General features: G+C 41.2%; 3 non-coding genes across 3 annotated transcripts in view; all 3 read right to left on the reverse strand.

Annotated features, from left to right (window-relative positions):
* Nucleotides 1-364, reverse strand: part of LOC135267647 (large subunit ribosomal RNA) — a 4,037-nt gene extending 3,673 nt beyond the window's left edge. Inside the window, exon 1 of the ribosomal RNA XR_010336043.1 lies at nt 1-364. This exon is cut by the window's left edge and continues 3,673 nt beyond it. This is a non-coding gene — a ribosomal RNA (large subunit ribosomal RNA).
* A 476-nt stretch (nt 365-840) lies between these two features.
* LOC135267635 (5.8S ribosomal RNA) lies at nt 841-997 on the reverse strand. The gene has a single exon (XR_010336031.1). It is a non-coding gene; the product is annotated as a 5.8S ribosomal RNA (ribosomal RNA).
* Nucleotides 998-3,055: 2,058 nt separating this feature from the next.
* LOC135267641 (small subunit ribosomal RNA) lies at nt 3,056-4,978 on the reverse strand. Its single transcript, XR_010336037.1, has one exon. It is a non-coding gene; the product is annotated as a small subunit ribosomal RNA (ribosomal RNA).
* Between the last annotated feature and the right edge of the window lie 545 nt (nt 4,979-5,523).

The following is a 5,523-nucleotide window of genomic DNA, read 5'->3' on the forward strand; positions in this document are numbered from 1 at the left end:
TGTTCGCTATCGGTCTCGTGGTCATATTTAGCCTTAGATGGAGTTTACCACCCACTTAGGGCTGCACTCTCAAGCAACCCGACTCTGAGGAGAGATCCTCCCGTTATCGGCAACGGTCACTACGGGCCTGGCACCCTCTATGGGCTGTGGCCCCGTTCAAGATGGACTTGGACGCGTCGCACAATCTCGGGATGACGGATCCTCCCTAACACCACATTTCCCGGCGTCCGGTTTCGGCCGCGGGATTCAGTGCTGGGCTTTTTCCTGTTCGCTCGCCGCTACTAAGGAAATCCTAGTTAGTTTCTTTTCCTCCGCTTAATAATATGCTTAAATTCAGCGGGTAGTCTCACCTGCTCTGAGGTCGCAAATATAAATTTGCCTTTATTTTGTCAGACGATAATTACACGTATTCCGTTTATATGGCTGCCTCCAAACAATTTCAAACATCGATCTGACGTCGTTGCGAGAATGTTGTTGTTGTTAATTATAGTGCATAAAATATGCATATAAACAACTTTAACGTCTCGGACACGACGATCGCTTCGTTCGAAATTTAAGCGTTGTGGCTGCTTTTTAATATCGGACGTGCTACGTCTAAACCAACTTGTACCAACAAACTAATAAGAATGTCAGCCGCTATTGCGTTTTAGGATGCCGCGTTATTATTTATATTGTTTTTATTGTTGTCTACGTTGCATAATATTTTATTATGACAACCGACAATCAATTAACAATTATAGTAACGCGTCATATTTGCACCCAACACGCTCCGACGTAATTGTCTACACAACATTGTGCGCTGTGTTTAAGACAAAAACCGAGCAGTCTTTGAAATTGACACGACCCTCAGCCAGGAGTGGTCCGGGAACAGTATATCCGAGGACCGCAATGTGCGTTCGAAATGTCGATGTTCATGTGTCCTGCAGTTCACAAGTTGACGCGCAATTAGCTGCGTTCTTCATCGACCCACGAGCCAAGTGATCCACCGTTCAGGGTAATCTTTTCAAACAAATTTAAAATATTATTACATAACGCACCGTTCCACATCGAAATCGTTTCATCATCACACAACAACAAAAATAACTACTTAAGGTTATTACAATTGTGATGTATATGTGAGAAACGGACCAATCGAAAGAAACGTTCGGCGTTATATTTTATAATATTTTATTTAATTAAAGTGGCATTTGTTTCTACTTATCGAAAAGAGTATGCAGTTATAGTTTAAGTTTACATAAAGAATAACCCGATGATATTAACGTTTTATAAATACGTATATATATCTATTAGGTTTTTTTTCTCTATCAACTTTGTCTATAAAACTCTGCTCCTTTTGCGATAAGCATTATGTATATTTATTAAATAGAAAATATGTCGAAAAACCAGACGTTTTCTTCAAACAAACGCCACAGCTACAAACTTAATCACAACAATATTTACCAAACAATACAATTGTAGGGTGTTTTGTGTGATACGTCGTTTGGTGGGCATTCTAAGAACGTCCGTCGACATAAAAACGAATCAAAAGAAAAGCACAGGCAGTGCAAAACGTTCCTTCGTCAGTCGGGCGTATATCATTTAAAACCCACAGAATCTAAAAAAGTTAATAAACTTTTTTATTTAGATTCCTACGGTTCGTCGCGTCGTTAAAGTAAATTATTACTTCGACGCATGCGGAACCCAGGTACCCGAAAACCGTAAGCCTAAGCGTTTTTTTCCAAACATCACTCACTATCGATAAAGTAAATTGATTTTATGTATTTATAAATGTGCGTTTGTATGTATAGTAGTATAGTAGTAGTATATTTTGTTATTGGTTGTTTCGAGCTTTTTATTGTTATAAAACGTTTTTGTAGTCTTGTACATAAAGTACAGACGAATAGACAGCCCCTTTTATTTATTAATAAACTCCAACCATTTACAAATTAAATTACAACTACAACATCTCTTTTACACATTAATTATACACCATCTTTATTTTCTTTTTTCCGAAGCGAATACGATGAAGAAAATACGCAAAGACTGGCTTACAAAACCGTAAGCCTAAGCGTTTATTTTTCAAACATCACTCACCATCGGTTAAGTAAAATGATGGTATGTATAAATGTGTATTTGTATGTACAGTAGCGTATTAATTTTGTTGTTGGTTGTTTCGAGTTTATTTATTATTATGGTTTGTATGTATAAAGTTTTAGTCTTGTACATAAAGTACAGACGAATAGACAGCCCCTTTTATTTATTAATAAACTCCAACCATTTACAAATTAAATTACAACTACAACATCTCTTTTACACATTAATTATACACCATCTTTATTTTCTTTTTTCCGAAGCGAATACGATGAAGAAAATACGCAAAGACTGGCTTACAAAACCGTAAGCCTAAGCGTTTATTTTTCAAACATCACTCACCATCGGTTAAGTAAAATGATGGTATGTATAAATGTGTATTTGTATGTACAGTAGCGTATTAATTTTGTTGTTGGTTGTTTCGAGTTTATTTATTATTATGGTTTGTATGTATAAAGTTTTAGTCGTGTACATAAAGTACGATCGTATTGGCAGACACCATTATTATTCATTCATTCATTCTTGTTTGTTATTATAAATAACTCCAACCATATACAAATACTACAACAACAACAACAACATCTCTTGCACATTAATTATACACCACCACTGTGTATTAGTACTTTTTTTCGAAGCGAATACGATGATGGAAATACGCTAAGACCGGCACTGCGAAAGCAATAATAAAACGTTAGCACATAACCATCTTTCGACAATATTGATTCGTGTTAATGTTCGAAAAAATTCTTTGAAAACGTCGTTTACGGCACGTTTACAATCGATTTATAAAATAAATCGAAAAACGTAACAACAGATCCGCTTAATGCAAGACGACCCGTTGTTGCTTTTCCGTTCGACGCATAATAAAGAATTTTGTATGAGAATTGATCATCATACGAATAGTGTATGTATGTGTGTTTTTTGTTGATCAGCACAGACAAAATGTGTGTGTATGTGTGACAACTAAACAACAACATTTACACGTTAATGATCCTTCCGCAGGTTCACCTACGGAAACCTTGTTACGACTTTTACTTCCTCTAAATGATCAAGTTTGGTCATCTTCCCAGCAACATCGGCAACGTCGAAACGCCACCGCGCACCGGTCCGAAGACCTCACTAAATCATTCAATCGGTAGTAGCGACGGGCGGTGTGTACAAAGGGCAGGGACGTAATCAACGCGAGCTTATGACTCGCGCTTACTGGGAATTCCTCGTTCATGGGGAACAATTGCAAGCCCCAATCCCTAGCACGAAGGAGGTTCAGCGGGTTACCCGGACCGCTCGGTCAGGGAGGACACGCTGATTCCTTCAGTGTAGCGCGCGTGCGGCCCAGAACATCTAAGGGCATCACAGACCTGTTATTGCTCAATCTCGTGCGGCTAGAAGCCGCCTGTCCCTCTAAGAAGAATTGTTTGTACGCCGACAGTAAAAACCGCACATAGAGACCGGGCGAACCCGGCTCCAGCCGGCATTTGGGATGTCGAAATACGCCTATTTAGCAGGCTAGAGTCTCGTTCGTTATCGGAATTAACCAGACAAATCGCTCCACCAACTAAGAACGGCCATGCACCACCACCCACCGAATCAAGAAAGAGCTCTCAATCTGTCAATCCTTCCGGTGTCCGGGCCTGGTGAGGTTTCCCGTGTTGAGTCAAATTAAGCCGCAGGCTCCACTCCTGGTGGTGCCCTTCCGTCAATTCCTTTAAGTTTCAGCTTTGCAACCATACTTCCCCCGGAACCCAAAAGCTTTGGTTTCCCGGAAGCTGCCCGCCGAGTCATCGGAGGAACGTCGGCGGATCGCTAGCTGGCATCGTTTATGGTTAGAACTAGGGCGGTATCTGATCGCCTTCGAACCTCTAACTTTCGTTCTTGATCAATGAAAGCGTTTTTGGCAAATGCTTTCGCTTCTGTCCGTCTTGCGACGATCCAAGAATTTCACCTCTAACGTCGCAATACGAATGCCCCCATCCGTTCCTATTAATCATTACCTCGGGGTTCCGAAAACCAACAAAATAGAACCGAGGTCCTATTCCATTATTCCATGCACACAGTATTCAGGCGAAGTTTTAGCCTGCTTTAAGCACTCTAATTTGTTCAAAGTAAACGTGCCGGCCCACCTCGACACTCAATGAAGAGCACCGCGGCGGGATTGAGTTGGGCCGCCCTCTCGAGCTAAGCCCACCGGCAGGACGTCCCGCGAAACGCCAGTTAACACCGCGAACGATGAACCGGCGGCGCGGGACACAAATTCGACTACGAGCTTTTTAACCGCAACAACTTTAATATACGCTATTGGAGCTGGAATTACCGCGGCTGCTGGCACCAGACTTGCCCTCCAATTGATCCTCGTTAAAGGGTTTAGAGTGTACTCATTCCGATTACGGGGCCTCGGATGAGTCCCGTATCGTTATTTTTCGTCACTACCTCCCCGTGCCGGGAGTGGGTAATTTGCGCGCCTGCTGCCTTCCTTGGATGTGGTAGCCGTTTCTCAGGCTCCCTCTCCGGAATCGAACCCTGATTCCCCGTTACCCGTTACAACCATGGTAGGCGCAGAACCTACCATCGACAGTTGATAAGGCAGACATTTGAAAGATGCGTCGCCGGTGCGAGACCGTGCGATCAGCGTAAAGTTATTCAGATTCACCAAGTTGTACGATGACGGCGAAACCGCCACCGATTGGTTTTGATCTAATAAAAGCGCTCCTTCCGTCTCCGGTCGGAGCTCTGTTTGCATGTATTAGCTCTAGAATTACCACAGTTATCCAAGTAAATGTGGGTACGATCTAAGGAACCATAACTGATTTAATGAGCCTTTCGCGGTTTCACCTTAATTTGGCTTGTACTGAGACATGCATGGCTTAATCTTTGAGACAAGCATATGACTACTGGCAGGATCAACCAGGGAACTGTGTTTTTGTGTTTTTTGAGACAGACGAGAGAATAAAATACTCATCATCATCGTTTATAAAGATGAAGAATATGCGCGTTTGTGCGAAACAATCTAACATATAAGAAAGTAACGCCACGCTGTTTCTTCTTTTCTTCGTACGATATAGAGATAAATGTATCGTCATCATCGTCGTCGTAGTCGTTAAACACCACAACACATATATCGGTCAATAAAGGCATAATAATAATATTTATAATATTATTTTTTACCTTTGCCGATTTAAAAGTTCAAACATTCTCTTCACTCTTCGCAAGATTGAATGCGACGTGAATTTATGAAATTCTTTCGAATCCATAAACGTTACGAATATTATATAAATATTCTCGCTCGGATATTAGAGAGTTGACGCATTTATTATTTTTGTTTGTTTAAATCACAAACATTTGTTAGTTCAACAAAGTTTGATTGCATAAGGACCGCCAACGTAAGAGAATACGTTTTGCCGCATCCGCAATCTCGCTGTGGGGAACTGGGCGAGCCACAAAATCACAAAATAAAGC

Source organism: Tribolium castaneum, unplaced genomic scaffold (assembly GCF_031307605.1).
Source record: "Tribolium castaneum strain GA2 unplaced genomic scaffold, icTriCast1.1 ptg000066l, whole genome shotgun sequence".
NCBI classification, from domain to species: domain Eukaryota; kingdom Metazoa; phylum Arthropoda; class Insecta; order Coleoptera; family Tenebrionidae; genus Tribolium; species Tribolium castaneum.